The sequence below is a fragment of the Pan paniscus genome, chromosome 4 (genome assembly GCF_029289425.2).
Source record: "Pan paniscus chromosome 4, NHGRI_mPanPan1-v2.0_pri, whole genome shotgun sequence".
NCBI classification, from domain to species: Eukaryota; Metazoa; Chordata; class Mammalia; order Primates; family Hominidae; genus Pan; species Pan paniscus.
Genome location: NC_073253.2, coordinates 134752194 through 134778356, shown reverse-complemented (window position 1 = coordinate 134778356; position 26163 = coordinate 134752194). Strand labels below are relative to the sequence as shown.

Below are 26163 nucleotides of genomic sequence, written 5' to 3'. Positions count from 1 at the left end.
CACAAGGGAGGAAGAAGCTATTGTGTCCGGAATTGGTTCCTTCCGGTGGGTTCTTGGTCTCACTGACTTCAAGAATGAAGCTGCAGACCCTTGCAGTGTTACGGTTCTTAAAGATGGTGTGTCTGGAGTTTGTTCCTTCAGATGTTCAGATGTGTCTGGAGTTTCTTCCTTCTGGTGGGTTTGTGGTCTTGCTGACTTCAGGAGTGAAGCTGTGATCCATTGCAGTGAATGTTACAGCTCTTAAAGGTGGTTCATCTGGAGTTTTTCATTCCTCCGGATGGGTTCGTGGTCTCGCTGACTTCAGGAGTGAAGCCACAGACCTTCCCAGTGAGTGTTACAGCTGTTAAAGGTGGCGCGTCCGGAGTTGGTTGTTCCTCCCAGTGGGTTTGTGGTCTCGCTGGCTTCAGGAGTGAAACCACAGACATTCGCAGGGAGTGTTACAGCTCAGAAAGGTAGTGCGGGTCCAAAGAGTGAGTAGCAGCAAGATTTATTGCTAAGAGTGAAAGAAAAAAGCTTCCACGGTGTGGAAGGGGACCCAAGCAGGTTGCCACTGCTGGCTCGGGTGGCCAGCTTTTATTCCCTTATTTGGCCCCACCCACATCCTGCTGATTGGTCCATTTTACAGAGTGCTGATTGGTCCGTTTTTACAGACTGCTGATTGGTAAGTTTACAAACATTTGGCTAGACAGAGCGCTTATTGGTGCGTTTTTACAGAATGCTGATTGGTGCATTTACAAACCTTGGCCGGGTGTGGTGGCTCACGCCTGTAATCCCAGCACTTTGGGAGGCTGAGGTGGGCGGATCATGAGGTCAGGAGATCGAGACCATCGTGGCTAAAATGGTGAAACCCCGTCTCTACTAAAAATACAAAAAATTAGGTGGGCGTGGTGGCGGGTGCCTGTAGCCCCAGCTACTCAGGAGGCTGAAGCAGGAGAATGGCGTGAACCCAGGAGGCGGAGCTTCCAGTGAGCTGAGATAGTGCCACTGCACTCCAGCCTGGGCAACCGAGCAAGACTCTGTCTCAAAAAAAAAAAAAAAAAACCTTTAACTAGACACAGAGTGCTCATTGGTGTGTTTACAATCCTTTAGCTAGACAGAAAAGTTCTCTAAGTCCCCACCCGACCCAGAAGCCCAGCCGGCTTCACCTCTCAATGCCCCCTCTAAACAGGACACCCCAACTGCTGTTGGGAATTGGGCAATGATCGCTCTAGCTACTTCCTGCTGGATAGGGGCGAAGAAGGGGCCTTGCAGTTGTAGTGTCCTCCAGAGGGGAACTCTTTAGGCCAGTGAAAGGGCCAGTGGGTAGGTCCAGGGGTCCTCAGTAGAAGTTGTTATTTGAGCTCATTTGGGGTTCCATTTGTAAGACCATCTGTAGCTTGATGGCTTCGATCCTAGAGGAAACAAATTTGACAAGGTTAAAAATACAGGGCCTGAAGGCGAGTAATAGCAAGATGGCTGCCATGGGACCTAGAAAGGGGAGAAGCCATGTTGCCCAACTCCAGAGGTTGGTATAAGAGTTTGAAAGGCGTTGTCTGATTTCAGAAGCCTTTTCCTGTAAACACCTGGTGGCATCTCGTACTATACCTGACTGGTTAGTGTAAAAACAACACTCTTCCTCTAAGAAGGTGCAGAGTCCTCCTTTCTCAGCAATGAGGAGGTCTAGGCCTCAGCAGTTCTGGAGACTCACTGCTGCCAAATAGTCTATTTGGGATTGTAGAGTAAGGATAGTTTTCGTTATCTCTTGCAAACTGTCTGAGAAATCCTTTGAGAGTGTGTGGTAGTAGGATAATGAAGTAGATAAACTGGCTATTCCAGTTCCTGTAGCGTAGCCATTCCTAACCCTATAAGTAGGGGTATTAGTTGTATGGCTCTGCGCTGATGGACTTGAGCTTTGAGGGGTACTGATAGGGTCTGATTTCCTGGGCAATGTTAATGTTGGGACTTAGAAAGACTAAGGTGCAGGTGCCTGTCCAGTTAGTGGGGAGGCAGATATAGGTCGGTGTTCCACATAAGAAGAATATACCTCAGCTGGGTAGACAAAACTGGTTGTGTATGTTAAAAAGGTGTGCGAGTTTGTTGTTTTCATTTTTTCATACTTCTAGAGTACTTGCCAAGGTAGCTCCGGTGAGTGGCTGGAAAGGGATGTTGGGAGCAAAGTGAGTGGCTCCCTGTGTTCTATTTTATTTTCATCCCAGCAGGAGCTACAGTATATAGTCCTATCGCAAAGAGTATGGTTAGTATGCTGCTTAATAATATGATGAAATAGTAAAAGGATTCCATTAAAGGGGCAAGGAGAGGTGTTAAAGATTATGTAGGTTTTCACTTATCTTTTTTAAGGAGGAAGGGGTTTTTCTTCAGGATCAGTGGTAGGAGCCTTTTTAGTCTGGGATGATTCCTTCCAAAATAGGAGATGCAAGTCCTCCAATGGTTCACAGGTATCAAGGCTGGTCTGGGTGATCTTGGGACTCCTGAGCTGATGGTCCCGCAGGTTCCTCAGGGGATGTCCAAAATTTAACTCGGGTGTGGTGAATCCAAGATTCCACTCCTGCCACCTTAACTGCAGTGGGGGTAGAGAGGATTATTGAGTATGGTCCTTCCCACAAAGAGTCCATAGATGGGGAGGTAGAGAGGAGAGATTTGACCAACACTGGATCTCCAGGTTGAAACAACTCTGTTCCCTTTTCTCTGTGACATCCTTCAGGTAGGTTTTTAAGGTTTTGTTGATATTTTGCCAAAGAAGTTATATCTTTGACCAAGTTGGCCATTTCCTGATCAAGTAGGAGGTCATTTGTGAGAAAAGGTCGTCCCTACAGCATTTCATATGGACTGAACCCCATTTTGTGAGGAGAATTTCGGATTCTCAACAAGGCCATGGGCAACAGAGTAGGCCATGGGAGATGAGTTTCTTGTGTTAGTTTCCTTAAGTGCCTCTTGAGTGTTTCATTTGCCTTCTAGACCTTCCCTGAGAATTGTGGCCTCCAGGTGCAGTGAAGGTGATATTGTATCCCTAGTGCCCTGAAATTCCCTGAGTTATCATGGCTTTAAAGGCCAGACCATTGTCGCTTTGTAAGCTTTGGGGAAGCCCAAGTCTAGGAATTATTTCATGAATTAGGACTTTAATCACATCCTGAGCCTTCTCTGTCTTGCAGGGGAAAGCTTCTATCCAATTTGTAAAGGTATCAACACAGACAAGCAAGTATCGAAATACCTTTGACTTAGGCATATGGGTGAAGTCTAACTGCCAGTCCTCTCCAAGATAGTGACCTATTCTTTGTTCCCCCAAAGGGGCCTTATGATGGACAAAGGTGTGGCACACCTCACAGGCTTTGACTACCTGTAGGATGGTCCGGAGGAGACTTGGCCCTATAAATAGGGATTCGGCCATTTGATGAGTGTTTTCAATACCCATATGAAAAATTTGGTGGAGGGTTTTAAGTATTTTCCACTGGCTAGCTTCAGGTATAAGTATCTTTCCTTCTTCTGTCGTTAACCACCCTGAGGGGAGAAAACTATGCCTCTGTGAAAGTCCCCATTCTGTTTCAGTCGGGGAATACTGGGGCTTAATCTCCTGAAGGGGGTTGTTCCATACCAAGGGTCCTTCCCTAGGTGTTTCTAATGGGAGGTTCCACCTGGCGGCAATTTTTGCCTCAGCATCTGCCTGACAGTTTCCTTCTGCCTTTTCTCCTTCACCTTTCTGATGGTTTTGGCAGTGTAAGACTGCCACCTCCTAGGGTTTTTGCACTGCATGCAATAACTCCATAATTTCCTTGTGGTATTTACTGGGGGTTCCCCCAGAGGTTAGGAACTCCCTTTCCTTCCATATTGCAGCATGGGCATGTAGTATTAGATAAGCATACTTGCTATCTGTATACACATTTATTCTTTTTCCCTTTCCCAGTTCTAAGGCTCGGGTAAGTGCCACTAGTTCTGCTAACTGGGCACTGGTCCCTGGGGGAAGAGGCTTACTTTCAAGTACAGTTATATCACTAACTATGGCATAACCTGCCCTTCGTATCCCATTCTCCACAAATGAACTTCCATTGGTATATAGGTTAAGGTCAGGATTAGCTAAGGGGACTTCTAAGAGATCAGCTCGGGCGGCATAAGTCTGGACTATAATTTGTTGGCAGTCATGCTTGATTGGTTCCCCATCCTCTGGGAGAAAAGTGGCAGGGTTGAGGGCCACGCATGTATGTATTTGAAGCACCAGTCCCTCAAGGAGTAGTGCCTGGTATCTAAGTAGGCAGTTGTCTGATAACCATAAACTTCCTTTGGCAGCTAGTATGCCATCTACATTATGAGTAGTCCAGACTGTGAGATCCTTTCCTTGTATTATTTTGATAGCCTCTGACACTAAGACAGCCACCACCGCAACTACCCTTAAACAGTGAGGCCAGCCTTTTGCTACTACATCAATTTCCTTATTTAAGTATGCCACTAGTTGTGGGTTGTCCCACAAGTCTGAGTAAGGACTCCAAGAGCTATCCCTGCTCTCTCTGTGATGTATAAAGAGAAGTTTTGTCCTGTGGGAAGGCTTAAACCTGGAGCTTGTACTAGGGCCTGCTTTAAGATTTTGAAGGCTGTTTCTGCCCCTGGTTCCCATTCTTCTAGATGAGTATTTGCCCTCTGGGTCTCCTTGCTTAGAGTATAGAGGGGCCTGGCTATCTTTCTGTATCTGGGGATCCATAGTCGGCAAAAGCCAGTGATTCCAAGGAACCCCCGCAACTGTTTTAATGTCTTGGGCTGAGGATCAGCCAGTATAGGCTGTATTCATTCCTTACTAAGGGCCCTGGTCCCTCTGGCTAAGATTAGGCCTAGATATTTATCCTGCTATAGGCAAGGCTGGGCCTTCGACCTAGATGCCTTGTACCCTTGATTAGCTAGAAAGTTCAAGAGGTCTAGAGTAGCCTGCTGGCATGAGGCTTCTGAACTGGTAGCCAAAAGTAAATCATCCACATACTGAAGGACCAGAGTGCCTGGACTTGAGAAGTGGCCTAGATCTTGGGCCAGTGCCTGACCAAACAGGTGAGGGCTATCCCTAAACCCTTGGGGCAAGACAGTCCATGTAAGTTGGGATGTGTGGTCTGTGGGATCCTCAAAGGCAAAGAGAAACAGGGAGTCAGAGTGCAGGGGAATATAGAAGAAGGCATCCTTGAGGTCCAGAACAGTGAACCATTCTGCTTCCTCTGGTATTTGAGAGAGCAGGGTATAGGGGTTGGGTACAACTGGATATAGAGGAATTACTGCCTCATTGATGAGTCTAAGATCTCGCGCTAGTCTCCACTGACTGTTCAGTTTTTGTACTCCTAGAATTGGGGTGTTGCAGGGACTGCTGCATTTCCTTACTAAGCCTTGAGCTTTTAAATGTTTAACAATATCCTGTAATCCTTTATGAGCCAGGCCTTAAGGGATATTGCCTTTGATAAGGAAAAGTGGTGGGGACTTTTAGCCTGATTTGGACTGGGCAGGCATTTTTTGCCCTTCCAAATTGTCCTTCCAATACCCAGATTTCAGGGTTGATTCCTTCCTCAAGTAGGGGACAACAAATGGGTAACTTGTTCCCCATATTCATGTAGATAATAGCTCTAGCTTTGGCTAATATTTCCCTCCCTAATAAGGGTGAGTGTGGGAATTTCAGGCATAACAAGAAAGGGATGTGAAAAGAACAAAGTCTCCCAGTTGCAAGCGAGGAGGTGGGAGAAATACCTGATTACAGGCTGTCCCAGGATTCCTTGGATGGTAATGGACCTTGAGGACCGTCATCCGGGACAGGAGATTAAACTGAGAAGACCATGCCAGTGTCCAAGAGGAAGTCAATTTCCTGGCCCTCAATGATTAAACATACCCAGGGCTCAGTGAGGGTAATGACATGAGCTGGCGCTTGCCCTGGGCACCCTCAGTCCTGTTGTTGGATCATCTAGTTGGGGGCTTCTGGCCCAGAGAACCATTGCACTCTGGGGCCTTTTGCCTTCCAGTGATTGCCAATGGACATGGACGAGGGGGTGGCTTGTTTCTCACTGGACAATCTTTTTTAAAGTGCCCTTGTAAATCATACTGATAACAGGCCCTACTGGGTGATTGGCCTGCTCCATTTTCTGTCCTTTCTGAACCAACAAGGTTTGTTTGTCTGAGGGCCATGACTAAGGCTGTGGCCTTTCTCTGATCTTGCTTTTCCTTTTGGGCCTATTCCTCTTGGTCCCTATTATAGAACGCAGAGGTTACTAAGTTTAATAATGCCTCCAGATTTTGTTCAGGGCCCAGGGCTCGCTGTTGGAGCTTTCTCCTGATATCTGTGGCTGATTGGGTAATAAACTTATCTTTTAGAATCAACTGACCCTCTAGTGAGTTGGGTGACAGGGGAGTATATTTTCTTAAGGCCTCCCGTAGCCACTCAAGGAAGGCAGACAGATTTTCTTCCTTTCCTTGAGTTATGGTGGACATCATTGAATAATTCATGGGCTTTTTCCTAATTCTCCTTAGTCCTTCTAGAACACAGGTCAACAGATGTTTACAACTCCAGTCCCCATGATCTGAGTCAAGGTCCTAGTGGGGATCATACTGGGGATGGCTTGCTGACTGGTAGGGAATTTGTCCACTTCTTTAGCTGTCATTCTATCATTTACTTGTCTAAGATACCAGGTATCTCCAAACTCAGCTAAAGCTGCATTCTTTTCATTAAAGGCCAGGGTTTCCTCTAACAATAGCATGACATCTCTCCAAGTGAGATCGAAGGTTTGCCCTAGACCCTATAGGACATCTAGGTACTTATCAGGATCATCTGAAAACTTCCCCAGGTCTGCCTTGATCGGCTTTAAATCAGAGAGGGAGAAGTGGACATGTACCCGGGTTGGGCCAAATTCCCCTCCCCCTACAGCTTGAAGAGGACATAACCGATAGCCTGGGGTTTTTTGTGGTCCTTTGGAGATTTCTTTGCTTATTTCCTTCTGGGCAGGGGAGATTAGAGGAGGCTTATCATTAATAGGAAGGGGAGCTATAGGGAGGCTAGGATATGAGGGTATGCTGAAAGGTCCTCCTGTGGGATGTAAATTGCAAGCTTTGCATAGTTGTCTATTCTCCTTCAATGAAAAGAAAGCTTGGACATAAGGTATTTCAATCCATTTGCCTTCTCTCTTACAGAAAAGGTCAAGCTGCAGGATAGTATTGTAATTTATACTTCCCTCAGGGGGCCATTTTTCCCCTTCAGAGAGAATACTGGGGCCACGCCATAGTGCAGACAAAAATGAGCTGCCTCTTTTTCAGGGTTTGCAGGTCAAATTGGTCCTAATGACTTAGGATGCATTTCAAGGGTGAGCCTGTTGATGCCTGAGTGTTTCCCATCTGAAAGACAAAACTGCCCATGGTTTTGGTTTGTTTGTTTCTCCCCCTGCCCAAGAATCTGCAGTGGTCCCTGGACACTGCTGATCAGAATAGTTGCACTCACTGACGCAGCAGCAGAAACACCTCTTGCCCAAGAACCCGCAATGGTCCTTGGACCCTGCTGATCAGAATAGTTGCACTCACCAATGCAGTAGCAGAAACACTAGTTTTCCTCCTAGACCACAAGGAGGACTGAGGAAGGTCGGATTTAGTGGCCCTTACCAATGCATTCTCAAAAACCTGCACCGTTGCCTGTCCTCCTAGACCACAAAGAGGACCAAGAAAAATCGGATTTAGTGGCCCTTACTGACGCATTCTCGATAACCTGTTAGAATCCTAAGCATTCTCCTGTTAGTATTGGGACTTTACCCCTGTTCTATAAAGATGCTATGCCCCAAAAATGAAGTGGAGGGCCATACTCTGAGGGAGGGAAGGGATCTCCAGAGTTGGAAGTGTGATGCCTTTTGTCCTCACTTATATGAATAGGAAGGATAAAGGCTCCCCATATCCTAGCTTCTAAGGATATCCTAGCTTTCTAAGGCTCCCCATATCCTAGCTTCAGAAATAGCTTTTGTTAGTCCTGTTTGTCTGAGGAGGGATCCTAAAATTCCAGATATTCCCCCCTACAATGGGGCTTTGGGCAAAAATTATGTCTTTCTGATTGGTGAGACCGGGTGCCTAAAGAAGGGACTCTCGTGAGTCCTGAAGTTTATACTAGAAATCATTCTTATGGGAGAAACTAGAAAAGCACCAGAGATAGGGAGTGATTTTTAGAAGCAGGACTAGCCTCAGAGAAGAGAGGCGAGAGGAAGTTTGTCTGACAGGCATTAGGACCCAGGAGGCAACGGTCAGGATAGATAGGATAGACGGGCGAGTCTCTCTTGGGCGACGCGACTTTCAGAGTTCCACTCATGGCCGCAGGGTCAACCAACTTGTCGGGACCTGGGAGCTGAATGGCTTTCCTCTGTGTTGACCCTTGGCTCAGCCCAGAAGTACAGGAAAAGCGGAAGCTGGTTCCAGGCAAACCAACGCTCCCAACTCTGAAGAGTCGGGGGTTGTCAGAGAGCCCTTTCCCAGAAAGCCTGACACTCTTGTCTTTAGTCCGGCAGCCACGCTATTCGCTTTTAACTGGCCAACAGGTGCCCAGTATTTAGCCCCCAAATTCTAAGGAAAAATAGGACAGAATAGCAAGCGAAAGGGGTCCGATGGTACTCACCACTTGGCGATAGGCGATAGTCCCATCTGGGTAGACAAAATGTGTCTGGAATTGGTTCCTTCTGGTGGGTTCTTGGTCTCACTGACTTCAAGAATGAAGCCGCAGACCCTCACGGTGAGTGTTACAGTTCCTAAAGATGGTGTGTCCAGAGTTTGTTCCTTCAGATGTTCAGATATGTCCGGAGTTTCTTCCTTCTGGTGGGTTCATGATCTTGCTGACTTCAGGAGTGAAGACACGGACCCTCGCAGTGAGTGTTACAGCTCTTAAAGGTAGCACGTCTGGAGTTGTTCATTCCTCTCAATGGGTTCGTGGTCTCGCTGACTTCAGAAGTGAAGCTGCAGACCTTCCCAGTGAGTGTTACAGCTCTTAAAGCTGGCATATCTGGAGTTGTTTGTTCCTCCCAGTGGGTTTGTGGTCTCGCTGGCTTTAGGAGGGAAGCTGCAGACCTTCACAGTGAGTGTTACAGCTCAGAAAGGTAGTGCAGACCCAAAGAGTGAGCAGCAGCAAGATTTATTGCTAAGAGCAAAAGAACAAAGCTTCCACAATGTGGAAGCGGACCCAAGCAGGTTACCACTGCTGGCTCAGGTGGCCAGCTTTTATTCCCTTATTTGGCCCCGCCCACATCCTGCTGATTGGTCCATTTTACAGAGTGCTGATTGGTCCGTTTTTACAGAATGCTGATTGGTGCATTTACAAACCTTTAGCTAGACAGAGCGCTGATTGGTGCGTTTTTACAGAGTGCTGATTGGTGCGTTTACAAACTTTTAGCTAGACACAGAGTGCTGATTGGTGTGTTTACAATCCTTTAGCTAGACAGAAAAGTTCTCCAAGTCCCCATCCAACCCAGAAGCCCAGCCAGCTTCACCTCTCACTATGAGGGAATCGGCCCAAGATGAAGGAAGAAGCCCCTTTGGGCCCCTGAATGCCATCTCAATGACAGTGTTCAAGGCCCAGATCTAGCCTGATGTGGGTCACCTCTCTTGCAGGCACTGCATTTCCACTAACATGGCCCAAGGAAACATCAGCCTTTAGTTTCTATTTTTTGAGACAGAGTCTCTCTCTATTGCCCAGGCTGGAGTGCAGTGGTGCAATTTCAGCTCACTGAAACCTCTGCCTCCCAGGTTCAAGAGATTCTCCTGTCTCAGCCTCCCAAGTAGCTGGGATTACAGGCTTGCGCCACCATGCCTGGCTAATTTTTGTATTTTTAGTAGAGATGGGGTTTCACCATGTTGGTCAGGCTGGTCTTGAACTCCTGACCTCGAGAGACTCACCTGCCTCAGCCTCCCAAAGTGCTGGGATTACAGACGTGAGTCACCACATCCAGCCAGCATCAGCTTTTTTTTTTTTTTTTTTTCAGACAGAAGTTTGCTCTTGTTGCCAAGGCTAGAGTGTAATGGCATGATCTCAGCTCACTGCAATCTCAGCCTCCCAGGTTCAGGCAGGCAATTCTCCTGCCTCAGCCTCCCGAGTAGATAGGACTACAGGCATGTGCCACCATGCCTGGCTAATTTTGTATTTTTAGTAGAGACAGGGTTTCTCCATGTTGGTCAGGCTGGTCTCGAAGTCCTGACCTCAGGTCATCCACCTGCCTCAGCCTCCCAAAGTGCTGGGATTACAGGCGTGAGCCACTGCATCTGGCCCAGCATCAGCTTTTTGATCATGACTCGAAGTACACCTGTGGCCCTTCAAAGCTCTCAAGGATTCTTCACTCAAACTGCTGAGAGACCAAGATACCCCCATCTTGGGATCACACAGCTGTGTTAATGAACCTAAGACTGAATTTATTTCCATTTTTCTCTTATTCCCTTTTTTCTCTGTTTTGATTATACAAGCAATACACGTTCATTTTAATAAAAAATTTAAAATATAATGTTTATTATCTTATAGTTTCTGAGATTCAGGAATTTGGGAGTGGCTTACCTGGGTAGTTCTGTCTCAGGGTTTCTTATGAGAGTGCAATCAGGATGTCATCCAGGGATGCAATCATCTGGAGGCTTGACTAGGGCTGGGGGTTCACTGCCAAGGTGGCCGGTTCATGGACCTGGCAAGATATTGCCGATTGTTGATAGGAGGCCTTGTAGCTCCACCACTTGGACCTCTTCATGGGGCTGCTTGAGTGTCTTTATGGCAGGGCAGACGACTTTCACCAAAGCAAGTGATCCAAGAAAGAGATCAAAGAAGAAGCCACAGTGCTGTTTAGGACATACTTAGTTCTATATTTGGGAGTGGAATTAGGCTTCCCCTTTTGAAGGGAGAAGTATCAGATAACTTGTGGATTTTTTTTTTTTTTTTGGTAGAGACAAAAATCTCACCATGTTGCCCAGGCTGGTCTCGAACTCATGGGCTCAAATAATCCTGCCTCGGCTTTCCAAAGTGCTGGCATTACAGGGATGAGCCACCTCACCAAGCCTGTAGACTTTTTTTTTTTTTTTTGAGACAGAGTCTCGCTCTGTTACGCAGGCTGGAATGTAGTGGGACGATTCCAGGTTCAAGTGACTCTCCTGTCTCAGCCTCCTGAGTAGCTGGGAGGACTACAGGTGACTGCCACCATGCCCGGGTAATTTTTTTTTTTTTTTGAGATGGAATTTTGTTCTTGTTGCCAGGCTGGAGTGCAATGGTGTGATCTTGGCTCACCACAACCTCTGCCTCCTGGGTTCAAGCAATTCTCCTGCCTCAGCCTCCAGAGTAGATGGGATTACAGGTACATGCCACCACCCCTGGCTAATTTTTGTATTTTTAGTAGAGATGGGGTTTCTCCATGTTGGTCAGGCTTGTCTCAAACTCCCGACCTCAGGTGATCCACCTGCCTCTGCCTCCCAAAGTTCTTGGATTACAGGCATGACCTACCATGCCCAGGTGTAATTTTTGTATTGTTAGTAGTTACAGGCTTTCACTGTATTGGTCAGGCTGGTCTTGAACTCCTGATCTCAGGTGATCCATTTGCCTCAGCCTCCCAAAGTGCTGGGATTACAGGTGTGAGCCACCATGCCCGGCCTAGACACACCTGTAATCCCAGTTACTTGGGAGGCTGAGGCAGGATAAGCACTTGAACCCAGGAGGCAGAGGTTGCAGTGAGCTGAGATCCTGCCACTGCACTGCAGCCTGAGCGACAGGCTCTGTCTCAAAATAAATAAATAAATAAATAAAACTAAAAATAAAAATTTAAAGGTACAAAAGTGCAAAAGCATATGCAGTTAAAAGTGAGTCTTGGCCAGGTACAGTGGTTCACGCCTGTAATTCCAGTACTTTGGAAGGCCGAGGTGGGCAGATCACTTGAGGCCAGGAGTTCCAGATTAGCCTGGGCAACATGGTAAAACCTCTTCTCTACAAAAGATACAAAATTTAGCCAGGTGTAGTGGTGCACATCTGTGGTCCTAGCTACTCGGGATGCTGAGGTGGAAGAAGCATCTGAGCCCAGGAATTCAAATTCGAGGTGATAGAGTGACCCTGTCTCAAAAAAAAAAAAAAAAAAAAAAAAAGACCGGGCATGGTGGCCCACTTCTGTAATCCCAGCACTTCAGGAGGCCGAGGTGGGCAGATCACACGAGGTCAGGAGTTCAAGACCAGCCTGAGCAACATGGTGAAACCCCATCTCTACCAAAAGCACAAAAATTAGCCTGGCATGGTGGCACACATCTGTAATCCCAGCTATTCGGGAGGCTGAGGCAGGAGAATTGCTTGAACCCAGGAGATAGAGGTTGCAGTGATCTGACACAGTGCCCTTGCACTCCAGCCTGGGCAACAGAGATTCTGTCAAAAAAAAAAAAAAAAAAAAAAAAAAGACATATAGATTAGTGGAAAAGAATTCAGAATCCAGAAATAAACTCTCACATTTACAGTCAGTTGATTTTTTTTTTTTTTAAGCTGGAGTCTCACTCTGTTGCCCAGGCTGGAGTGCAGTGATGTGATCTTGCCTCACTGCTAACTCCGCCTCCCAGGTTCAAGTGATTCTCCTGGCTCAGCCTCCCGAGTAGCTGGGAATACAGACGTGTGCCACCGCATCAGGCTAATTTTTGTATTTTTAGTAGAGATGGGGTTTCACCATGTTGGTCAGGCTGGTCTCAAACTCCTGACCTCAAGTGATCCGCCACCTTGGCCTCTCAAAGTGCTGGGGTTACAGGCATAAGCCAACGTGCCTGGCCCTGTCACAGTTGATTTTTATTTTCAGCAAGGGTGCCAACATAATTTAATGTGAAAAAGAATAGTCTTTCCGACAAATGGTGCTGGGACAACTGAATATGTACATGGAAGAGAATAAATGTGAATTCCTGTCTCACACCACATAAAAAAGAACTCGAAATGGATCAAATACCTAAATATAAGAGCTAGAACTATTTACACTCTTAGAAAAAGACATGGGCATAAATCTTTGTGACTTGCTCAGGCAAGATTTTCTTAGATATGGTACCAAAAGGACAAATAACAAAAGAAAAAGTAGGCTGGGGGCAGTGGCTCACTCCTGTAATCCCAGCATTTTGGGAGGCAGAGGCAGGCGGATCACCTGAGGTTGGGAGTTCGAGACCAGCCTGATTAACATGGAGAAACCCCATCTCTACTAAAAATACAAAATTAGCCAGGCGTGGTGGTGCATGCCTGTAATCCCAGCTACTTGGGAGGCTGAGGCAGAAGAATCACTTGAACCCAGGGGGCAGAGTTTGCGGTGAGCCAAGATCCCGCCACTGCACTCCAGCCTGGGCAACAAGAGATAAACGCTAACTCAAAAAACAAAACAAAACAAAACAAAGCAAAAGGTAGATGAATTGGATTTCACCAAAATTAAAAACTTTTGTGTTTCACAGGACACCATGAAAACAGCAAAAAGATAACCCAAAGTAGTGAGACCCCGTCTCTACAAAAAATAAAAAATTAGCTAGGCATGGTGGTGCGTGCCTGTGGCCCAAGTTACTCGGCAGGCTGAGATGGGAGGATCACTTGAGCTCAGGAGTTTGAGGCTGCAGTAAGCCGTGATCATGCCACTGCAACTCCAGCTGGGGTGACAGCAAGATTCTGTCTCAAAAAAATAAATAAAGATTGCTGGGAGCAGTGGCTCACACCTGTAATCCCAGCACTTTGAGAGGCTGAGGCAGGTGGATCACTTGAGGCCAGGTGTTTGAGACCAGCCTGGCCAACAGGGTGAAAGCCCATCTCTACTAAAAATACAAAAATTAACCAGGCATGGTGGTTCATGCCTGTAGTCCTAGCTACTCGGGAGGCTGAGGCAGGAGAATCACTCAGAAAATCTCAGGAGGCAGATGCTGCAGTGAGCCAAGATCATGCACTGCAATCCAGCCTGGGTGACAGAGCAAGACTCTGTCTCAAAAAAAAAAAAAAGAAGAAGAAGAAAAAATTTAAAACTAATATATCTGATAAATAACGTATCTAGAATACAGAACTCTTATAATAAAATAATAAATTATTACAACAATAAAAAGATAACCCAATTAAAAAATGAGCAGGGTGTAGTAGTAAGCACCTATGATTCCAGCTACTTGGGAGGCTGGGGTGGAAGGATCCTTGAATCCAGGAGTTTGAGGCTGTAGTGCACTATGATTACATCTGTGAATACCCACTTCGCTCCGGCCTGGGCAACATGGTGAGACCCCCTCTCTAAAAGAAATTTTTTCTTTTCTTTTTTCTTTTTATTTTTTTTAAGACGGAGTCTCGCTCTGTCACTGCCCTGCTGGAGTACAATGGCATGATTTCGGCTCACTGCCACCTCCGCCTCCTGGGTTCAAGTGATTCTCCTGCCTCAGCCTCCTGAGTAGCTGGGATTACAGACATGCACCACCACGCCTGGCTAATTTTTTGTATCTTTTTTTAATGGCTGTTATGCTTTTAATGGTGGCATATACAAAATTCATCAATGCGAAAGATGTTTTACATACTCATAGACATAGTGATTAATGTAAATTATATCTTGACAATGTAAAGTACAGTGTGTTTGGCCTCAGAAAAGAAAGTAGAGAGTTAGCTGCAACTTAACATAACTGGAAAGGCTCTTTATGTTGTTTTTGCTCACCACCTTTATTATGATACTTCTAAATGATATCTGGGGAGGGAATTAAAAAATAAGACAAAGCTCTTTTCAGCTGTGGTTCAAAGAACTCTAGTGAAGCTGTATGGCAATGACATTGTGGGACCATGAAGTTTCTGTAGAAGTATTTCCAATAACAGGCAGTTAAGAAGCTTAATAGTTTCAAAGTCTGGAAAGCAGTAAAGATATCTTAGAGAATTTAAAAACATAAACTCCACTTCTCTCCTACAGAGACATTTTAAAGCATGGACATAACTTTAAGGAGATTGAGAAAACATCAGTAGTTTTCATAAAGCTTCAATGAATACCCCAAGGCACAAGTGTTGAAAACGGCCTGTTCACTAGAACATCACTTTTGGAGATACAGGTATGCTGTGCTTGCAGTGAGAGGACGACTTTATCCCTAGTTTAAAGCACCGGGTGTCAAGCTCAGCTTCCATTTACACAGGATGCACCAATAATCCCTATGATAGTGAATCGTTCAAGTACTATTTCCAATAGGTCTTTTGCCTGTTTGCTTAGTCAGTATTGGGGTTCTTTTAAACTCTGTGGGTCTGAATTTTTTTTTTTTTTTTTTTTTTTTTTGAGACAGAGTCTCACTCTGTCGCCCAGGCTGGAGTGCAGTGGCGCAATCTTGGCTCACTGCAACCTCCGCCCCCAGGGTTCAAGCGATTCTCCTGCCTTAGCCTCCGGAGTGGCTGGGATTACAGGCACCTGCCACTGCGCCCAGCTAATTTTTGTATTTTTAGTAGAGATGGGGTTTCGCCATCTTGGCCAGGCTGGTCTTGAACTTTTGACCTCGTGATCCACCTGCCTCGGCCTCCCAAAGTGCTGGAATTACAGGGGTGAGCCACCACACCTGGCTGGGCTGTAGAATATTTTAAAAGGTTAGAACTACCTCAAAAATAGTGTTGAAATAATACCGAGCCCTTTTAAAAGAGCTCACTGCATTTTTAAATAACATTTATGGAAAGAAAGAAAGACAAAATTTGCAGTAGCTGAGTTCCTTTCAAGTGAAAAGTAATAATGTAGAACTAACATGTAGGCTAAAATGTTTGGTAATTAATGTCAAAAATTGCCAAGATTATTAATATATATTTTGGTAATCACCATTGGGCAGGTTAATTTTTTGTGCAAAATACACTATATATTAATAGAACAGGAAAATCATTATTTCAGACCACTAACAGAAGAAAACCCACAGCAAGAGAAGCATCTATAGGGCAATTAAATGTTAGGGAATTTACTATCTTTAGAATACATCAATACACTTTGATTAGAGAAATATTTCATTTTTAAAACTAGAGTGTTTTAATGTACTTTTAGTAACAACCCAATCTAAGGAGTCTTGGAGGCTTGTGAAAAAGACATATCCACAAAGATGCTGCATTTCTAGTGTGTGGGTGAATTAATACTTCTGTAAGGAGGAAGGAACTGAATCACCTCAGCATCAATAAACAGCATTTTTCTTTTAAACAATAACTCATAATCTGATGACTCATTTTGCTTTACTAGTTCAAAATTAGGCAGAAGAACTAAGCTAACTGGTCAGACCCAGAAACACAATGATTTGGCAAGCCGCAGTCACTTAGCTCATGATGTGTGATAATCGGCAGAAAGGCTGCTCAACTCTTGTCCAATCCTTCACATCTGTAGAGGAGTTTGATATAACCACTTCTCTTTATCAACTTTAAGCTACATACAGGCAAAGAGATCACAAACTGCAGGGAGGTGGTAATGGTCTCGGGGGAAGTTATGTTTCTCCTGTAGAGGTTAATTAAGTAATACTTCCTGGGTCTTCTTCCAAAGCAGCCACTTGTCTTCTCCAGAGGATAACTGGGTGAGATTGCCCATCTTCTCTCCTGGCAGGACCCAGTCAGCTGTGTTAAAGGGACACCAGGAAGTGCTCATATGGGCCTTTTAAGCTTTTGTTTGCCAGTTCTGTCTTCAGTGCTAGGCACTTCCTTGGGACTTCCTTCTTTGTATAGGGGCCTGATAAGCCACTCCAACAAGGGGTTGTTCTTTATGACTTGGAAGGAATCAGCAATTCTAGAAGGAACCACTGCCTTTGGTGCTTTAGTTTGTTCTATTAATTCTTTTCTAGAAGGACAGAGCCACATATTCAGGGAATCTTTATGCTTCTCAGGCTCAGGTGTGGGTTCCACGGGCATCCCATTTTTATCCTTTCCTTCTTTCTTCAGAAGCCACTTATACAGAGCCTCCTTCTCACAGCTCTCATCACACACACACTCTGCAGAGCTTGTACAGGGCTCATTGGCTCTGCACACCTCTTCTGCCTTACATGGGTCCTGATGGTTCTGGACAAGCCAATCCTCTGTAACCATGCTGGGGGTGGACAATGGTTTCTTGGCCTCCAAGTGGTCATTCAGACACTTCAGATTGCCCAGGTTTTCAATCCCCACACTTTGGGGCTGGTTTCCCTGACAGTTGGTACAGGAGTCAGTCTTGACAAGCCAATCATTCACATTATAGGACTGGAATAAGAGCTTAAACTTCTCACTGGTTTCACAAATGCCATTCTCAGGCTTCCTCAGCTTATGGGATTCCTGGGGAGTCACCAGCCAATCTGATAGGTCCATCTCATCTTGATCAGGAAGCTTTAGATCTTCAAACTTTTCCATTTCAATGGAGAAATGACTAGTAGTGGAATGGCTGTTACAGTTTTGATAACTTGGTTTTTCAGGAATTTCCTGTTGCTGACTCTTGAGGAGCCAGTTTTCTAAGCCCTTTAGGTTTCCCCAGACATTACTGAAGAAATTGCAGGCTCTGGAAGAAGTCTGGCTATTCTCCAAGGTCTGCTTTTGGGTGAGCCAGTCCTGGGGGTTGGTGCTGGGTATGTAAGGAGCCTGATGACCACTGGCAGGTTGGCTCCCAAGCAGCCATTCGCTGAGAGGGACAGCTACAATACTGGATGCTGACTTCTGCTCTGGCATTGGGTTATAGCTTCTCTTGTCCAGGAAGGGCCCAATATTTGATGAACTAGCATGAGCCATGAAGTGCTCAGGAGTCTGAATGATTTTGAGAGACCCAAATGTGGTGATGGTCTGGCGCAGAGCACTTGTGTCAGCTTCAAAGAGCGAGATAGTTGAATCTTTAGGCTTAAGGGTCAAACTGCCCAGTCTCTTCAGGCACGCAGACTTGATTGGCTAGATCTTTGTTTTGGGTACAGTCCAGTTGATGAGTAAGAAAATTGAACTGGCCCAATAACCACTAGAGCTACTGAGCCTGCTGTTGAAGTGTCTCCTCTTTAAGCTGATAGATGAGGTCTACCTGTTCATATAGCCACACCTCACAACTTCTAAGACATTCCAGGTGACAGCTTATGCAACTGTGAATCTGAGCTTTGACCTCTCTCAAGTTATCTTTAATTTGCTGTTCAGCCCGGAGAACTCCACCAATAGCAAGCTCCAAGTCCCTCCATGCATCACTACACCTCAAAAGGGGTTTTATTTATTTATTTATTTATTTATTTATTTATTTATTTTTGAGACAGAGTCTCGCTCTGTTGCCCAGGCTGGAGTGCAGTGGCGCGATCCTGACTCACTGCAAGCTCCGCCTCCTGGGTTCAGGCCATTCTCCTGCCTCAGCCTCCTAAGTAGCTGAGACTACAGGCGCCTGCAACCACGCCCAGCTAATTTTTCGTATTTTTAGTAGAGACGGGGTTTCACCGTGTTAGCCAGGAGGGTCTCGATCTCCTGACCTCGTGATCCGCCCACCTCGGGCTCCCAAAGTATTGGGATTACAGGTGTGAGCCACCGTGCCTGGCCTCAAAAGGGGTTCTCTATTACTGGAGCTGCCACTCTGGTCTTAGAAGGTATTCATTCTGCTCACTGCTCCAGGTCCGAGTGCCTCTCCGAGCGATCCGAGGGGACCTTGGGTGGGCTGAGACACGGACCACACAAACCTAGGGCCCAAAGCAATTTTTTGTATTTTTAATAGGGATGGGGTTTGGCCACATTGGCCAGGCTAGTCTTGAACTCCTGGCCTCAAGTGATCTGCTGGCCTCGACCTCCCAAAGTGCCACTGCTCCCAGACTAAAAAAATTTTTTTCTTTTGTCTATAACCTTTAGATTTATTTTTATATTTATTAAGCAATAAGCAAACAAATAGTAAGAGTTGGGGGAGATTACCTAAAATGGTTTTCTTTTGGAATAGTTTTCTAAAAAATCAAATAACTGTTATTATTTTAAGTTGCATGGGACTGAAGCTGCACCTGGAAAGGAATTTCATTTTCATGACCTGCAAAATTGGTTAGGCAATGAGCTATTATTCCCCCCTCCCTGTGAACACATTTATAAACTTCGATGGGGGCAAATTCCATCTAATACTCTGAAAACCATTTCTCATCTCATAATTTACCCAAATCATGTGCATGACTGCAAGAGGAAATAAACAGAAATCTTTAGGCATACATAAGCCACAATGGATTATTAATCTTGTACAGACAATCCAGCATTAAGGCTAAGTTGATCTTTTAAACATTTTATGGAAAACATTTGACATTTTCACTAGAAAAGCCCACAAGCTATCATAACCCCAAAGGCATACAGCCGTGACAGGCAGGGCTCCATCGGGCTCCTCTTGAACTGGGCACCCCTTCACAGGTAGAAAAGCAGGAACACACACGTCTTCGCTTCCTGCTGCTCTGCACACACATCACAATATCTGGCAGAAGGTGGTTTCTGTCTTCCTTGGAGACATTAAACACTTTCACGTCATTTCTGTTTCTGATTTCTTCTACAACGGCCAGTGACTTTCCTTTAGGGACTGGGATTGTGCCAGCGATTATAGTCCCTGGGGTAGATAGCATCTGACAAACAGCTTGGATGAAAGGCTAACTAAAGAGTTTCATTTTCCCACTCTCATCAGTGACGCACACTCTCTGCCCTGGGCCACTGCTGGAATCTGCATTCCTCAAGATAGGGAGCGCCAACTGCTCAAAATAAGTCAGGTTAACCACATAATGCCCAACTTGGCATCCACATTTTCCAGGTGGAGGCTCTAACCCAACTCTAAATAAAGGCCCCTGGATGCCGGACAACATGATGACATCAAATCCTATTCTCCCTCCCTGTCTGACTTCCTTTCTATAAAATCCACTGGGGTCACGGTCAGGGTTGCAGTAGAGTTGGGGTTGCAATTCAGGTCAGGTCCAGGTCAGGGTCACCATTCAGGCCCTGCTCACCCTGTACCGTAGGCCCCCAGCAATTTTTTTTTTTTTTTGAGATGGAGTCTCACTCTGTTGCCCAGGCTGGAGTACAGTGGCATGACCTTGGCTCACTGCAACTTCCACCTCCCAGGTTCAAGCGATTCTCCTGCCTTAGCTTCCCGAGTAGCTGGGATTACAGGCATGCATCACCACACCTGGCTAATTTTTGTATTTTTAGTATAGACGGGGTTTCGCCATGTTGGCCAGGCTGGTCTTGAACTCCTGACCTCAAGTGATCCGCCCACCTTGGCCTCCCAAAGTTCTGGGATTACAGGCGTGAGCCACTGCACCCGGCCCCCAATTTTTTTTTTTTTTTTTTTTTTTTCTGAGATGGAGTCTCGCTCTGTCGCCAAGTTGGAGTGCAGTGGCATGACCTTGGCTCACTGCAACCTCTGCCTCCCGGGTTGAAGCGATTCTCCTGCCTCAGCCTCTCAAGTAGCTGGGATTACAGGCACCCACCACCATGCCCAGCTAATTTTTGTATTTTTAGAAGAGACGGGGTTTCACCATGTTGGCCTGGCTGGTCTCGATCTCCTGACCTTGTGATCCACCCGCGTCAGCCTCCCAAAGTGCTGGGATTACAGGCGAGAACCACCGCGCCTGGCTCAAAATTTTTTTAAAATAAAAAAATAAGATATCACTTCACATACACTAGATGGCTAGAATTTAACAGGCAGAGAATAGCAAATATTGACTAGGAGGTAGAGAAACTGGAACCCTCACACATAACTAGTGGGAAAGTAAAATGGTGCAACCACTTGGAAAGCAGTCTGGCAGTTCTTCAAAAGTCTATATATAGAGTTGCCATATGACCAAGCATCCCCTCACCCACATACATACCCAAGAGAAATGAAAATGTGTGTCCACACAAACACTTGGGCATGAATGATCATTGCAGCATTATTTATGATAGTCAAAAAGTGGAAATAACTCAATTGTCCTTAACTAATTAATGGTCAATAAAAGTGGTATATCAATGGAACATTATACACAATGGAATATTTTTGGCAACAAGAAGAATAAAAAGAAATGAAGTACTGATACATGCTACAACATGGGCAAACCTGTAAAACATGATGCTAAGGGCAGGGCGCAGTGGCTCAGGTCTGTAACCCCAGCACTTTGGGAGATCAAGGAGGGTGGATCACCTGAGGTCAGGAGTTCGAGACCAGCCTGGCCAACATTGTGAAACCCTGTCTCTACTAAAAATACAAAAAATTAGCTGGGCATGGTGACTCGTGCCTGTAATCCCAGCTACTCAGGAGGCTGAGAGAGGAGAATCGCTTGAACCCAGGAGGCGGAGGTTGCAGTGAGCTGAGATCGCACCACTGCACTCCAGCCTGTGTGATGGAGCGAGACTCCATCTCAAAAATACACACATAAAAAACAAACAAAAAAACCCATGATGCTAAGAAGCCGGACACAATCACATATTGCATGATTCGATTTATGTTGTGTCCAGTATAGGCAAATCTATAGATACAGAAAGCAGATTAGTGGTTGTCTGGGGATGAGGTAGGGGTGTTGGTTGGTGGTTGGGGGTTGATGGTTATATTAGTCCTTTCTCACACTGCTATGAAGAAATACCCAAGACTAGATAATTTATAAAGGAAAGAGGTTTAATTGACTCACGGTTTTGCATGGCTGGGGCGGCCTCAGGAAACTTACAATCACGGCAGAAGGAAAAGGAGAAGCAGGCACCTTTTTCACAGGGCAGCAGGATGGAATGAGTGTAAGCAGGGGAAATGCCAGACGCTTATAAAACCATCAGATCTCGTGAGACTCACTCACTATCATGAGAACAGCATGGGGGAAACCACCTCATCATCCAATTACCTCCACCTAGTCCCACCCTTGACATGTAGGGATTATGGGGATTACAATTCAAGATGAGATTTTCGGTGGGGACAGAGCCAAACTATATCAATGGCTAAAGGTACAGGTTTCTTTTGGGAGTGACAAAAATGTTCTAAAATTAACTGTGGTGATGGTTGCACAACTATGTGAATATACTTAAAACCATTGAATTGAATAGCATGCTTTAAGTTGGTGAGCCGTATAATATATGACATATCTCAATAAAGCTATTATCAAAATGAGTAAATAAATAAATAAGACTGGGCGCAGTGGCTCATGCCTGTAATCCCAGCACTTTGGGAGGCTGCGGGGGATGGATCATCTGAGGTCAGGAGCTCAAGACCAGCCTGACTGACATGGAAAAACCCCATCTCTACTAAAAATACAAAATTAGCCAGGCATGGTGGTGCATGCCTGTAATCCCAGCTACTAGGGAGGCTGAGGCAGGGGAATTGCTTGAACCTGGGAGGCGGAGGTTGCAGTGAGCAGAGATCGTACAATCGCACTCCAGCCTGGGCAAAAAGAGCAAAACTCCATCTCAAAAATAAATAAATAAATAAATAAATAAATAAATAAATAAATAAATGGTAGATCTCTGCACTTGGCTAGATACCTCCTTCCAACAAAATGTGGGTCCATTGTTCACTTCCTGAAGATACAGCAGCTCAGCCAGCCAGCTGTGCTTCCCTGCCCCCAATCACACCATCATCTAGCCCCTCTTTCCTCATTATGTCTACTAGGATAGCATCTTGTTTAGGGAAGACCACGACACAATAGTTAATTCCATGATGGGACAATAGAATTATAACAGAGGGGCAGCTGGAGTCAGACCCAGAAGCCACCCCTGGATTAGACATCAAATCTCTGTGTCTGCAGGAGAGGTGATTTGAGCCCAAGGTAGAAACCAAGGTAAGAGGGGCTGGCAACTCCAAGAGTGTGATTGTCAGTGGTGATAATGATGGTGATGGTGCTGGTGGTGGTGATAAGAGTTAGCAATTACTGGCAGGGTGCAGTGGCTCACACCTGTAATCCCAGAACTTTGGGAGGCTGAGGTGTGTGGATTGCTTGAGCCTAGGAGTTCTAAGCCAGCCTGGACAACATGGTGAAACCCCATCGCTACAAAAAAAAAAAATACAAAAATTAGCTAGGCATGGTGGTACAAGTCTATAGTCCTTGCTACTTGGGAGGCTGAGATGGGAGGATTGCCTGAATCTGGGAGGTCAAGGCTGCAATGAGCTGTGATTGTCATTGCACTCCAGCCTGGGAGACAGACCCTGTCTCAAAAACAAACAAACAAGCAAAAAAAACAAAAACAAAAAATGACTGGGCAAGGTGGCTCATACCTGTAATCCCAGCACTTTGGGAGGCCGAGATGGGTGGATCACTTGAGGTCAGGAGTTCAAGACCAGCCTGGCTAACATGGTGAAACCCCATCTCTACTAAAAATACAAAAATACAAAAATGGTGGCATGTGTCTGTGGTCCTAGCTACTCGGGAGGCTGAGGCAGGACAATCGCTTGAACCCAGGAGGCGGAGGTTAGTGAGCCGAGATTGCACCACTACACTCTAGCCTGGGCAACAAAGTGAGACTCCATCTCAAAAAAGATAAATAAATAAATAAAATAAAAAGACTTAGCAGTTACTGAGCATTTACAAATCAGGTCTGCACGTGCATTTATGCATTTTTTCTTTCCATTCTCAAAACAATTGTGTCAGATAAAAGATGTTGCTATCCCCATTTTAGGTATGAGGAAATTTGGGTTTAAAGAGGTTGCATATCTGGGCCAAGGTCACATAGCCAGAAGAAGCAGAGGCCAGATTGGAAACCAGGTCTACTGTGATCAACTGATAAAATCCCCCCAATGTCCCTATTCTGGTAGGATTAAGGGGCACTGAGGTTGTGTGGGCAAAAGAGTGGCTCCGTAGAGGCCAGAGGCCTCCCTACCCCATTCACACTCTGTCCAAGGCCCAGAGTCCCCTGAATGAAAGCATGGGGGCTTATTTCTCACTGGGACCACTGATAATGAGTTTCAGGGAAGACTCGTGAAAGCTGTAACTCAGCTGGAAATAGAAATGAGAGCCAGCCCAGACCAGCACTTCCGGGGTGTCTGGAGGGAAGAAGCAACTACCAGAGGAAGGAGCAGGCTGTGGAGCAGAGTGTGGGAACTCAGCACCACCAGCCTGAGAGCTGCAGCCAGTAAGCCAGGCAGCCTGGAACTTGGGCCTAACTTCCCTCCATGGCCCTCAGCTTCCTCTTTGGAGGACCAGATGGTCAGTCTGGAAGAGCTGTGATGTCCCCGCTTGTCAATACAGCTGATGTGTCTTACTGCTGAGGACAATCCCATGAATGCAGCTGTTGTGATGCTTCCTAGGTACTGAGGCCCTGGCCACAAGCCACAAGGGTCCCACCCACCCTCCAGTCCCGTTCTTATACCACTGACCCTGTTATGAATTAAGTTGTGTCTCCAAAAAGATAATGCTGAAATCCTAATCTATGGTAGTTGTGAATGTGACCTTACTTGGAAATAGGGCCTTTGCAGATGCAATTGAGTTAAGGTGAGGTCATTAGGGTAGGTCCTAATCCAGTGACTGGTGCTTTTTTTTTTTTTTTTGAGACAGAGTCTTACTCTGCCCCCAGGATGGAGTGCAGTGGTGCAATCTCAGCTCACTGCAATGTCCACCTCCTGGGCTCAAGCAATTCTGCCTCAGCCTCCTGAGAAGCTGGGATTACAGGCGTGAGCCACCATGCCCAGCTAATTTTTTTTTTTTTTGAGATGGAGTTTCGCTGTTGTTGCTCAAGCTGGAGTGCAGCGGCATGATCTCGGCTCACTGCAACCTCCGCCTCCTGGGTTCAAGAGATTCTCCTACCTCAGCCTCCCGAGAAGCTGGGATTACAGGGGCCTGCCACCACACCCACCTAATTTTTTGTATTTTTAGTAGAGACGGGGTTTCACCATGTTGGCCAGGCTGGTCTCAAACTCCTGACCTCAGGTGATCCATTTGCCTCGGCCTTCCAAAGTGCTGGGATTACAGGCATGAGCCACCGCACCTGGCCTTTTCTTTTTTTTTTCTAGAGATGGGGTCTCCCTGTGTTGCCCAGGCTGGCCTTGAACTCTAGCCTCAAGCAATCCTCCTGCCTCAGCCTCCCAAAGCACTAGGATTACAGGCATGAGCCACTGTACCTTCACCTGGTGTCTTCATAACAAGAAAGGCTATGTGAAGACAGAGACACAGAAGGGAGAATGCCATGTGACGAAGGAGGCAGAGGTTGGGTCCAGACACACCTGGGACTACCAGAAGGTAGAAGTGGCAAGGAGAGATCCTCCTCTAGAGCAGGAGTCCCCAGTCCCTGGGCCTTGGACCAGGACTGATTTGTGGCCTGTCAGGAACCGGGCTGCAGTGGGTGAGCGAGCATTACAGCCTGAGCTCTGCCTCCTGTCAGATCAGTGGCGGCATTAGATGCCCATAGGAGCGCGAACTCCATTGTGAATTGCACATGCGAGGGATCTGGGTTGCATGCTCCTTAGGAAAATCCAACTAATGCTCGGATGTGAGGTGGAACAGTTTCACCCTGAAATCATCCCCCTTCCCATCCATGGAAAAATCGTCTTGCAAGAAACCAGTCCCTGGTGCCAAAAAGGTTAGGGACCGCTACTCTAGAGATTTCAGAGGAAGTGTGGCCCTACCAACACCTTGATTTTGGACTTCTAGCCTCTGGAACTATGAGAGAATAAACATCTGTTGTTTTTAGCCACAAAATTTGTGATACTTTGTTATGGCAGCTCTTGGAAACTAAAAGAGACTCCTCCACATGCTTACATGCCCCAGTTGCACCAGCCATTGCTCTGTTCCTCCACTGCCCAGCTCCTTCCCACTCCAGGGCCTTTGTGTGTGCTGCTCCTTTCAGAATGTTGCACACCCACCTGCCCTCCATCACTCCCATCCTCCTTCCAAACTCAGGGTAAATCGCCGCCTTCAGGGAAACCTGACCCTGGGTATTCCAATTTCCACTCACGGCAGCAGGCTGAGTGCATTCCTTGTAGCCCTGCCACATCTGTAGTTAACTACTTACTCATACAGTTGTGTTCTGCCCATTTCCCCTGTCCAGCTGTAGGTGCCATGACAAGTACTGACCTGGCACGTGCACCAGCAGTCCTATCCCATGCAGAGCACGGTACACACAGGGATAGACTGCATGGATTAAGGGTGTGCGGAAATCCTGGCCTGGCACTGGAAGGCCCAGGCTGTGGGGCCTCTGCTCCCTTCGCAGCCTGCACTCCCTCCCGCACCCTGCAGGACCTTTCTCTCCAGGCAGGCCAGGCTAGGCTGGCTTCCCGGCTTCCCTGGACCCCACCATTCCCACTCCTTTTGGCCAAGCCCCAGCTTACTTTATCTGAATGACCTGGCCTCAGTGCCTTCTGCGCCTGCAAGGTCTGCATTAGAGCAGGT

At 46.2% G+C, this 26163-nt stretch overlaps 1 long non-coding RNA gene and 2 pseudogenes across 1 annotated transcript; all 3 read right to left on the bottom strand.

Moving 5' to 3' along the window:
* Nucleotides 1-470: 470 nt before the first annotated feature.
* LOC117980174 (uncharacterized) lies at nt 471-14676 on the bottom strand. The gene is made up of 2 exons (XR_004671343.3): nt 8594-14676; nt 471-2557 (listed from the first exon to the last, which is right to left on the bottom strand). It is a non-coding gene; the product is annotated as an uncharacterized LOC117980174 (long non-coding RNA).
* Nucleotides 14677-16135: 1459 nt separating this feature from the next.
* LOC100981505 (nuclear receptor coactivator 4-like) lies at nt 16136-18479 on the bottom strand (annotated as a pseudogene).
* Nucleotides 18480-19176: 697 nt separating this feature from the next.
* Nucleotides 19177-19779, bottom strand: LOC100983854 (cancer-related nucleoside-triphosphatase-like; annotated as a pseudogene).
* Between the last annotated feature and the right edge of the window lie 6384 nt (nt 19780-26163).